General features: G+C 38.4%; 1 long non-coding RNA gene across 3 annotated transcripts; it reads left to right on the top strand.

Annotated features, from left to right (window-relative positions):
* The first annotated feature begins 239 nt into the window (after positions 1-239).
* Positions 240-11,281, top strand: LOC122564658 (uncharacterized). Of its 3 annotated transcripts, none has more exons than XR_015760725.1 (4): positions 240-330; positions 3,775-3,929; positions 8,417-8,553; positions 11,094-11,281. It is a non-coding gene; the product is annotated as an uncharacterized LOC122564658 (long non-coding RNA). The 3 variants fall into 3 exon arrangements; XR_015760726.1 differs by having other exon boundaries at positions 286-330; positions 3,772-3,929; positions 8,420-8,553; XR_015760724.1 differs by having other exon boundaries at positions 286-330; positions 3,772-3,929.
* The last annotated feature ends 1,067 nt before the right edge of the window (positions 11,282-12,348 follow it).

Here is a 12,348-nt window from a genome sequence, read left to right as displayed (position 1 = left end):
CTGTGTTTTTTGAGAAATAATCAATTATTTCAAAAATCATTTGGTTCTGAATTCTGGGTTTTTGTCAAACTAACTCATCATACATAATATAAAATGTCTGAACACAAGCTAAGCCTAGGTATATCACTGAGAAGGGATGAGAACTGCGTATTGTTTTGCCACGTATTGATTGCGAGAAATCATTTGTAACAACATGCTTTGTGGTTTATAGCAGTCTTGCAATAAATCAAGACAATTGATTCAGATTTTTTTAAAACTGCACTGGCATTCAGAAGTTAAGGATTTCTTTTTGAGAAGCTCTGCCCAGTTGGATTCCTGGACTTCAGACTGGTAAGTAACTGTATCGATGCTGCATTGCTGAGGAATTAGCATTTGGAAGTCACATTAACTAGCTCTGGTTCTCACTGTACTGCACTGTGTAAATTATTCCTCTAGACCCATTATTGTGCAGATACTTTTGCTTTGGTTTAGTGACAAACACTTGAAGGAAAACTCTAAGCCAATCTGCCAGACGTTGCCCCGTACAGTTAAATTATACAAACACAGTACTCACAGGCATCCCATGTTATATATATTTGAAGCAGGAGGTGAAAAGACAGTCAGAATAAGTTGGAAATACATTTCTTTAACCAAAACAATCCTGATTCTAAGCCCTTCCTGAAGAAGGGCTTATGCCTGAAACGTCGATTCTCCTGCTCCTTTGATGCTGCCTGACCTGCTGCACTTTTCCAGCAACACATTTTTAAGCTCTGATCTCCAGCATCTGCAGTCCTCACTTTCTCCTACAATCCTGATTCTGTCAAGTATCTCTGCTTCTTAGTGGCCTGCTGCACTTTTGATCCCCTAGCACAGCCACTCTGAGAGGTGCCTGTTCAAAAACAAATTTACAAAGGCAAATCCATTTGTGCAGCCCTCATTCTACTTACCTGGGACTGAAATTCTTATTATCACATTCATCAAGTGGCACTGTGCTTTATGCAATTATATTCTATCCACATTGGAACAGAACTGTTGTTTTCTCAGCATCACAAGGAGTAGCGTGAATGTCATTGTGATGGAGAGTGTGGATAAAATGACATCTCCTCAAATGAGATCTGCTTTGCATATTCTTTTGGTCGCCTTTTGGGTACAAAATAGCCATAAGAATTCTATTGCCTTTGCTCTTGGAATTGGAAACTCATTTTGGAATAAGTGAATAACACAGGAAGGTTTGAGCAGGTCGTCAGAAGACTGAAACACAAACTAAACCATACATTTGGCTCCTCCACACTGAAATGCTGAATTTCAAGTTAACATTGAAGAATGAGAAGAATATGCTCTGGTCCAAAATCCCAAAACATACTCCAACAAATAAGTGGAGTCACAAGACAAATCTTAAAATTCAGTCAAATAATCAAGAACAAAATTTGTGCAATATTATTTTATGCAAACACCTTCCATCAGACTATTAGCCTCTGAACTGAACTTTGACTTTTGCTCTATGCCATGGTGTTTGAGAGGGTGTGGCAAGCATTCCATATCAAGGTGGGACTTTTCTGAGTAAGAAATGGAAACTTTTGAAAGGCAGTCGACCCCAAAACACAGAGCATGTGTTGGAAAACAGTGAACAAAAAAGGAAATCAAATAAAGGAAGTGGAAGCCAATTTTAGCAAATTAAGTTAAATGCAAAATTTATTCAGTAAAACGTGCTCATTAAATGTGTAATGGGAATTAATTACAGGAAGATGCTAGTTATAGTTTTCATTGTTCACAGGTTATGTCTGAAATATGCAGAAAGTACATTGTATGACAGAATGCAATCTAAGTGTTTCCAAATTAGGTAACAGTGATGCCTCATATTTCTATATAGGCGAAAGTGAGTACTGCAGATGCTGGAGATCAGAGTCAAGATTAGAGTGGTGCTGGAAAAGCACAGCAGGTCAGGCAGCATCCAAGGAGCAGGAAAATCGACTTTACGGGCAAAAGCTATTCATCATCATCATCATCATCATCAGGAAATATCGAATTTTCTGCTCCTCGGATACTGCCTGACCTGCTGTGCTTTTCCATCACCACGCTAATCTTGACTCATATTTATGTATGTCTTGTGAGGCAAATTTTCCAAATATATGATTTACAGGTATTTGATGGATTTATTGCGAACAAGTCCAATATGAGGCTTCTTCATACCAGTTTTCCAGCATCCTTAGTATTTTGCTTTTATGCTGCTCAAGTGGATTATTTTTCCTTGATGTTATCAATCTACTTGAGCATTATTGTAGCATCCCCTAGCCAAGCAAGTGGATATTATGGCACCTCCCCCAGACCTGACCTTAATAGATGGTAGAGGTTTGGAGATGCCTGAGGTGAGCCAGTCACTTCACATTATGCAATCTCTGAACTCCTCCAATAGCTGCTCCATTTATGTTGTCAATCTGGCTGACTTTATGTCCACTGGGGCCCCAGAATGTTAATGTGGGGAATTCAGCGATGGTGATGCCAATGTACATCAAAAGGTGGGTAGTTAGTCTCTCTCATGATAAAAATAGTTGAGGGGTGACACTTGAACCACTTGCTAGTCACCCCTGACTAAGCCCAAATGTTATCCAGGTCTTGCTGCATGGAGTACTTAAATCTCTCAAGAATGCAAATAATACTGATCACCGTGCTAAATGGGATACATTTCAAACAGATGTAGGAACTCAATTCGAGAGGCGCTGTGGGCCATCAGCACCAGCAGCAGAATCATACTTCAATACAATCTGTAACCTCATGGCACTGTATACCCCCCAGTCTACCATTGCCATCAAGCCAGGGGATCAACCGTGGTTCAGTGAAGAACGCAGGTGGGCATACCAGGAGCAGCACCAGGCACACCTAAAAATGAGGTGCCAACCTGGTGAAGCTACCAAACTTGCACATGTTGCAAGTGATATAGCATCAGATGCAAGTGATATCTGTCATGTCCTTCCTTGGCCTAGCTGTTCAAGTGGAGCTCTGATACTGATATTTACCTTACAATGTTGAAAATTGACCAGGTATGTCCTGTACGTAAAAGCAAGAGAAATCCAACCTGGCCAATTACCACCCATCAGTCTACTATCGATCATCAGTGAAGTGATGGAAGGTATCATCGACAGTGCTATCAAGCAGCACCTGCTCAGCAATGACCTACTCAGTGACATCCAGTTTGAGTTCCACTCAGCTCCTGACTCATTACTGGTTCAAACATGAACAAAAGAGCTGAATTCCAGAGGTGAGGAGAGAGTGACTGCCCTTGTCTCATAGGCATCATTTGTCCAAGTATGGCCTTAAGGAGCTCTGGCTAAACTGGAGTCAGCAGAAAAATTCTCCACTGATTGGAGTTATTTCTGGCACATGAGAAGATGGTTATGGCTGTTGGGGGTCTGTCGTCTCTGCTCCAGGACATCTCTGCAGGAGTTCCTCAGATGGTCTCCTAGGTCCAACCAGCCTCAGCTGCTTCATCAATGACCTTCTTTCCATCATAGAATCAGAGATGGGATTGTTCACTGATGATTGCACAGTGTTTAGCACCAATTGGGGCTCCTCAGGTACTGAGATAGTCGGTGTCCAAATGTAGCACCAGGTAATCACCATCTCCAGCAAGGAACATCTAACCACCACTTCTTGACAATCAATGGCATTAACAATCGTCTAATAGATGCAGCTCCACAGAACCATTCATAATTCCATTACCATTACAGTGCCAATGATTAAAAATATGTCTTAATTAGTAGTAATTGGTTGAGTTGTGCATGTCCTTTTTGTCAGCAGGACATATCGGAAGGATTTTGCACAACCTTTCAGAATTTGACCTCCAAGTTTGCTGTTAATCTTCTCTACTGAAGTGGAAATCCTTCAAGAGTTTCAAGTCACTTGTTAAAATTTGCTTCGCACTGTTCTCATGCTGTTTCATGTCGGCTCATGTGGTAAGTAAACACTGGAATAGACCAGTTGGTCCAAATGGCCAGCTTCTGTGCAATAAATTCAAAGTAATCTGTGATACATGTTTTTTTTCTGCCTTTACATTTCTTTTCTAATGAACCACCCATTCTATTCAGTATTTTAACTAATGCTAACTAATATTTTCTACAATTGTTTTCATTTATGCATTTTTTTTACTCTGCGACCATAGTTATAAAACTCAAAATGTTGTTTATCTTTTTTATGATTTGTTTTATTACTTTATTGAAACGCCAGGACGTTTTATATTGAGCTCCAGGTCTCTGTTCAACCACATCTTTCCATTATGTGCAACATTCTTTTGTTTCTTCTCCAAAAGGTTTGAATTTAAACATCTCTACATTAAGTTGCCTCTGCCACCTGTTTGCCCATCCATCAACTTGACATCTTTGTCCTGAGAACTTTTACACTTTTGTCCCTATGTGTCAAACATAATCCTTCTGTATCATCAGAAATTTATTTATAAAGCTTAATTCATATCTTCTAGATACTGAATCCTAGCGTACACCAATTGTAACCTTTGTTACAACATTCATTTAAACACCTAGCTTCTGTCCATCAAGCAATATTCCCTGTGCTGCTATCTCTTTGAACATGCAATAATGGCTTTCAAACAAATAAGACTCTTTTATCGAATGCCTTGTGAAAAATATTTCATGCGCTCCAGTACCGTTATCTAACCAATCAGTCACATTATCAAAATACCGTACAATATTTGTAAGTTTCCCTTCTATGTCTATTTGTGAATTCATTGGGGATGTGTAACTATAAAATGGAATTTCCTTGTAACCCCTAGAAACCGACAATAAAGAAAATGTCATTAGGCAGCACCTTATGATTACAATGAGTGTTAATTCTGCACAGCCTGTATTTGTTAATGAAAACGGAACAGGTTATGCCCTAAATCTATTCTCTATTGTCATCTTAGCAAGTCCACATTCTTCATAAAGTTAAGGTCACATCCATTCTGTCAGTTTCAAAGCTGTTAATAATTGAACTTATTACCTTAACTATGTAAAACAAAAACACACATAGCTCTGTTTCATCTGAAAGATCTTGGTTTCGATTTCTTTTAAAGCAATGTCGTTTTTAGCATTTATTGAGTCAAAGTAAATAACTCATAACAAAATTAGTTTTGAGCTAAATGTAAATTACGGACACTTATCCTGTTTGACTTGGTGCTGCACTGATAAAGATATTTTGTGTGCAACGTTTCATGACTATGTCTCAGAATTGTTTAATGATTGCTACGTAATAGCAACTAGCTAATCTAATGAATAAATTCATCATTTCACCTGGATATGATGGTATTAGCATACTTGCTTTCTTAAAATAAACTTCTGACTCATTCAGTACTGATACCACAGCACCCAGTGTAAACAGATGACAAGAACCTGTCTTTTATAACATCACACAGGACGGGCAATAGTACATTATGTACATGTTAATCTGGCTAATGAATGAATCATTCATTATATTTATGATCCTTAAAATAATCAACAATCAACTGTCTAAGCGGTCTGTTGAATAACACAGTTTTCTTTGATTCTAAAGTCACGAGATAATCAGAATTGTCTTTTGGTAATAGTCTTTGCTGCAGTCTTTCACATTCACGTTTAAAGGTTCTTATTAAAATTTCACCTTTTGAAGTTCATTTTGTATTTTATGTTCATTACCTTTTGTTTTGTATTCCAAGGGAAAATTTATATTTATTCAGCACTACTCCCTACTTCAGAGTATTCCATAACGCTTTTAAAGGGAAGCAATTATTACAGTGTAGGAAGTGTAGGATTTCTCTGTGACTTGCTGTCCTCTTTTCAGAATGGATGGAAGGTTATAAGAATCTGAGTAATTAACACTTAAAACATCATTAAATAGATATATGGACTGAAATGGATGAGGCTTAGCTTTCTGTGGTGAATTCAGTTTGTATCTACCTCACAAGTAAGCGACTGCACAACATTTAAAGCAGTTAAATGAGATGCAGGACAGTGAGATGTTGCTGTTATGAAGGTACTGGCGCAGCATCTCTGACAGTAATTTTTGGATTTTTGAGTTTAACCTCTGTTAATTCCCTGAAATGTGACATAAATGCACTATAATCATGGTGAACAGTATTAGCCTGACTGTTATTATGACAGTTAATCAAGGGTCAATAATCATAAAAATCTGCATTTTAGAGGGGAATAAAAATTTGATCATCCTTTTATGGTGAAGAAAATGTTAAATATATTTTGATGCATCTTTAATGTTGGCTATGCTTGAAGCATTTCGGAGCCAATACAATTTAATCACCTTCAGGCACAAACCTGGAGAATATAAGTGCCACAGTAAAGTTTACAGTTTGAGTAATCATTGACATGCTCTCTCAATTTTTGAAAAGAACGTCTAATTCTGTTGTTGACAAAAGTTTAATAACACAAGTTATGTTTGAATCTTCCAAATGAAAAATGTTCATGCTAGAACTTTGTGAACATACTTTACCTTCAACTTTGTTTTGGACAAGAGTTGATCCACTTGAGAAATTTCTAATTTGCAAAATGTAACTCGTTGAATGTAAGGGTCTTGTCACTTGTCCTGTTAGCACTGCATGAGTAAGACCAAGTCCTGGAGTAGGTAGGATTAGATTATTTCTCAGCTGGAATACATGCAATGTGCTGAATTACTTCCTTCTGTTCAATATATTTTCTATGACTCTAAAAGTAGTGAATCTTCATACTGCAGCTGGAACATGTTAATAACTCATTCCAGAAGGGCAGTCTAATCAGAAACAGAATAATTACTGATACGGATAACAAAGGACATAAATAAGCAATTTATACAAGAAACAAAACTGACTCTGAAAGCCTGCATTGACTTATATGAAGTAAATAAAATGATAGCAAAGCACATGAATGATGTACCCAGTAACGTTTAATGTGGAAAATGAAGAGGTAAGTCCAGATGTGAAGCCTAGTGGGAATATGAGCTCACACAAACTCTGTACCTCACTGTTTATGTGATAAGCATGCAATGGATTAAAACAGGGTTTTGCTGTTTCTCTGATCTTGCTGCGTGTAAACTGGCTGCCCACGTATCCTATAGAAGCTGCACTGCAAAATGTGTCAGGAAGTTCTGAGGTCATAAAACTCCCTGTAGAAATACAAACTTTCTTTCTAACTCACTTGTACGGCATTGCAAGCACCAAAATTGTGCATACCATGGATCTAACAAGGACTGCCAGGAGAAATAACAACCGGTCAGTCACTCAGTAACTAGTGAATGTATACAAACAGATATACACAAAGATATCAGAGATATGCTGACCAAAATTATAATTCCATTTTCCAAGAGGCCCACTAAAGTAACCTTTGTCCTTGTTGCTGATTAGACCATAAGTGGAAGTAAGGCCATTCGGCCCATCGAGTCCACTCTGCCATTTAATCATGGCTGATGGGCATTTCAACTTCACTTACCTGCACTCTCCCCATAGCCCTTAGTTCCTTGCGAGATCAAGAATTTATCAATCTCTGCCTTGCAGGCATTTAACGTCCTGGCCTCTACTGCACTCCATGGCAATGAATTCCACAGGCCCACTACCCTCTGGCTGAAGAAATGTCTCGTCATTTCCATTCTAAATTGACCCCCCCCCCACACCTAATTCTTAGGCTGTGCCTACGTGTCCTAGTATCCCCGCATGACGGAAACAACTTCCCAGCATCCATCCCTTCTAAGCCATGCGATATCTTGTACAGACAGAAGTCACACAACCCCACCATCACAATGAAATATTGAATAAATATTCTGAGAGGAATTCAAAAGTAAAGCAGCACTTTCTAAGTAGAAGACAACTCAAATCCAAATCATCAAAATGAATGTTAGGGGTAGAAATAACAGCATTCATAAATGAGCCAGAAATAGCTCAATTCAGGTTACGTTCAGGTTGTCAAACATACTTCACTGCACAGTCAATGTTATGATTCCAACTTAAATGCAGCAAAATGATTCTCCTGCTCCAGATGGCATCACTGTTTGTTTTCACATTCCTGACACTGTGCCTGTTAGAGCAGCATTAGGTGCTAAAGCTGGAGCTCTTCTGTCTCCAGATGTGAAGGTCAGTGAGTGTCTGCCCTGAGTTTATTACTTTTACCAACTGTGGATTCAAACAGCAAGAATGTTGTTTTTTTAAAAGGTGGAGGAATTCAACATCCCAGCAGCTTCATTAATCAGGGTTTAAACATAAACAGGCAAGAACTTCATGCCCAAGGCAAGATTCCAAAATCACTAACGTGTCATTCAGCTCAAAAATCTGATCATTCTGCCAAATGGAGAGTAAAGCCAGAAAATAATTTACAACCACTCACTATCTCCGAGCACAGTGGAAATATCTCTGTTTGTCTTAGATCTTGATATGCATTAAAGTGATGTGCAAGCAAAGCAAAAGTAATTTGAGAAAACTATTTTTTTCACTCAGCAGGTTTTTAGGCTATGGAATGCATTGCCTGGAAACGTGGTGGAGACAGGTTCAACCGAGGCATTCAAGAGAGTATTAGATTTTTGTTTGGATAGTGTTGGTGTGGAGGGATTTGGGGAAACAGCAGGAGATTAGAGGTACGTTGGCCTGCTTCTGCACCATAAATAATTGTATGATAGAGAGAGTGTATCAAAATGTATGCGTTTTTGAGAGAGCATCTATCAGTGTCTGTCTCTGAGTGTGTGGTGTGTGTGTGTATCTGTTTGTGTGTGTGTTGTGTGTGCATGCATACATGTGTGTGCTTTCACATGTTGATTTATGAGACATTGTCACCTTTCTACAAAATATATTGTACACATACACATTCTGGAATTCGAATGTGGGCTGCTGTAGTATAAAAGGACAGTTACACCTTTATGGTGGCTTTGCTGATAAATTCAGATGTAGGTGATTATTAAATTAACCCATATTGTGACAGTCACAAATGAATGCAGTAGACATAAGACTATAAGATGCAGGTGCAGAATTAGCCTATTCAGCCCATTGAGTCTGCTCTGCCATTCAACCATATAATTCAACCTCATTTTCCTGCCTTTTCCCTAAAAACCTTTATCTCCTTATAATCAAGAACCAATCTATCTCTGCCTTAGAACTCTCAGTGACTTGGCCTTCTGTGGCTATGAGTTCCACAGATTCACCATTCTTTGGATCAAGAAATTCTTTCTCATCTCAGTTCTAACAAGTCGACCCTTCGCTCTGAGGCTGTCCTCTTGGGTCCTAGTTTCATCTGCTACTGGAAACATCTTCTCCATGTCCATTCTATCCAGGCCTTTTAGTTCTAAATACAGTTTATCTGACAGTCCTTAAATAGATCACTAAAAAAAGGTGGGTTTGTAAAAGGAAATGTTGAATATAGACTGTCAGAATGCAGACCAGCACAAACAATTTTTTAGATCACAGAGCCAATACACTTTCACAGTTGTCCTTTGTCCTCTCTCTCTGGGATATGAGGAGGAAAACAAATAATGATTCCTGCTCCACGTGCTCCACAGAGAGCCATTTTTATAAACAGACTATGAAAACAGAAGACTGTTGCTGCCCATTCAGGGTGGGGTGATTGATCAAGACAGCTGGCCAAATTTCAGAATGCACCCAGAGCTTTCAATCTTATTATTTCCACAGCCTTTGCCAATGTTAACAATTTTCATTTACATAGTACCTTTTCCATGAAGTAAGGGGCTTCACAAAAACTTAACAGATGATCTAACATGAAAACGCCTCCAGTCAGCTGGTGCAAAATGCTGATGTGGCCACTTAAGTTGCTGCTTATATTTTTTATCTCTGCATGTCTTGGTGCACATCCTGTAGTGTAACTGGCTGACTGCTGATTGCCATGTGGGCCACACCAAAGTCTGTTTAAAGTCTCTGTTAAATTGGAGTTTTAGATGTCCAGAACTACAGATCATGAATGTAGGTAGTTATTGACAAATCTAGTTACGAATTGAGGAGAAACTCACTTACTTAGGAAGTGATAAGATTATAGGCATTGCTTGTACAAAGAAACAGCTGAACCATTAGAAGGCCATTCTAATGGGATTAGATGAAGTGAAGTGGAGTATAAAAACTCCATAACCTGGTTAAACCAAATGCCCTGTCACCTATAAATGTACAGCCTGCGGGAATAAGAAGCCAGAGTCAAAATACATTTTAAAAGTTTGGATGTAAATGATAATGCATCAAAAATTCAGCACAGATGACTCAACTCTGATATTTACATTGCAAATAGGGCCTTTTAGGAACTTCTCGGAACATGTTGTCAACCTTTAAAACAAGTTGTTTATGTATTTAGTATCTGATAATAGAGAATGGTTTTCAAGTTGGATATTTCCATGAGTTATGAAGAACTTCACCTGAGCTGAGGGAAGAGAGTATGTTTAATTCTTAAGGAGCCAAAAATATGTACCTGTGCTTGGAATACTAAGGAGTTAGCCATTTGTCTGTTAATGACACATCCCTTTTTTAGAAAGGCTTTTAGACTGCCAGAAATAGAAGCAGAGCAGAACCTCTACCTTTTCCATCAGCATTCCATTATGCTTTAAAGGAGATTTCTTAACATTAAGGTATCAAATCTCAATCATGGTTGTTACAATCCTCTTTTCAAAGTTTTACAAGCCTGTCCTCTTTAGTTTCTCTCTGAGTTTTGTTTTAGAAATTTGAATCCACCTTAAACAATGGTCTCTACCTCCAATAATATTATGACCATTAGAAAATTGTGACCTGACTATTGCAGTTGAAATAGCATCAGTGCTACCTGTTATGAAGTTGAAGGTGTGTACTGTACCTTTAAGAGAGTGTGCACTGAAAGATTACAAATAACTGTCATATGACTAGCTAGCAGTCTCTGAGTGTACTGGAAAATTGAAAATATATAACATTTGGCTGTGAAATAGATACCTGAGTTGGTTGCTGTTCTGATAACCATTTTAATTTAACCAATCAGTTTAAATTATGCCCAGGATACTAAAACCCAATCAAGTTTGAATTTATTGTTTTTGCCTACATCGAACCAATGAAACAGTTTGATGTTGGGGATATAAAAAAGGCAGGGAGTTTTGAAAGTTAGACAGAGTAACTGCTATCGACAGAGTAACTGCTATTGAAACACTTTCTATCAAAGGTACCTTTTCACGTGAAACATCTTCAGAGTATAAAGAAAGAAAATGACCCAGGGAGATCTTCAGCTGAAAGAAGACATACACTGACAACAACAGCCGCTATATGGTTTTGAAATTAAGCTGATGTAATTTTAATAAATGTTTTATTGGAACAGTGTATTGCTATAGATTTGGAGGCAGATAATAAACAGTTAAGAGGCTTAGAGTTATGATTAGTTGTTATTTAATGTTCACTTTCAGAGTTAAAAAATAAATTGATATTATTTTCCCTAAATAGTGGAGTTTGGGAACTCTCTTTCACTCATATTTTAACAGATTGAGGAGAGGTGAGTTTTTCTGGGTGATTGGTTTAATTAACAGAGGGGTTCACCACCGTGTCGTAACACACCTTTTATCAATTCCAAATGCCATTTTCCCCACTATTCTAATCTGATTTTCTTTACAACATCTAGAATATTAGTCTGTTTTAAACTGGACAAATGTAGTTTATAAAATTGCTCCCTAAAGAAACTTGACTTGCTTTGCGGCTTCATTTGTGATTGAATTGAAAATGTAGTTATATTAAGAATCAGGAGAGAACTTTCAAAATTCTTTGAACATTTCCTCAGATGTAAACAGAAACTCTTTGACAATGTTCTCCATGAGTTTAAATGGCTCTTTCTATCTCCCCTAAAATTTGAAAGAATGAGGGTCATTCAAGTTCATGGTTGAGTCAGTTAAAAGGTTAAAAGGTTTCTTCACTCAGCGAGTCGTAAGTTCATGGAATGCCCTGCCAGCAGCAGTGGTGGACTCTCCCTCTTTATGGGCATTTAAGCGGGCATTGGATAGGTATATGGAGGATAGTGGGTTAGTATAGGTTAGGTGGGCTTGGATCGGCGCAACATCGAGGGCCAAAGGGCCTGTACTGCGCTGTATTCTTCTATGTTCTATGTTCTATGGATAGGTCTGTGCTCCAGACTTGGACTAACCCAATGGCTAATGTGCAAGTATGATCAAGTACAAGAGGTCCGGTCGGGAAAGCCATTGTACACAGAGATTTCAGTAGAACTCAGCCACATTACTGTGTCCACCACTCTCAGCTGAGCAAACCATTAACAGCATGTGAAAAAGTGGGATTTTCTTTCTGACACCATCAGTTACAGAGGAAGGTGCCCAGAAGTCCATCCCGTTCTGTTAAACACGAATTCTGGAAGGTTGCAGGTTTTGTGCCAGGAGAACCAGCAAAGGGAAGAGGGCACTTCCTTCAGTTTGTGAAGC

Source organism: Chiloscyllium plagiosum, unplaced genomic scaffold (assembly GCF_037043375.1).
Source record: "Chiloscyllium plagiosum isolate Xiang-an unplaced genomic scaffold, Cpla_swu_hap1 HiC_scaffold_21, whole genome shotgun sequence".
NCBI lineage: Eukaryota > Metazoa > Chordata > Chondrichthyes > Orectolobiformes > Hemiscylliidae > Chiloscyllium > Chiloscyllium plagiosum.
Note: the sequence above shows the minus strand (reverse complement) of the source record. Positions and strands in the feature narration are given on the sequence as shown.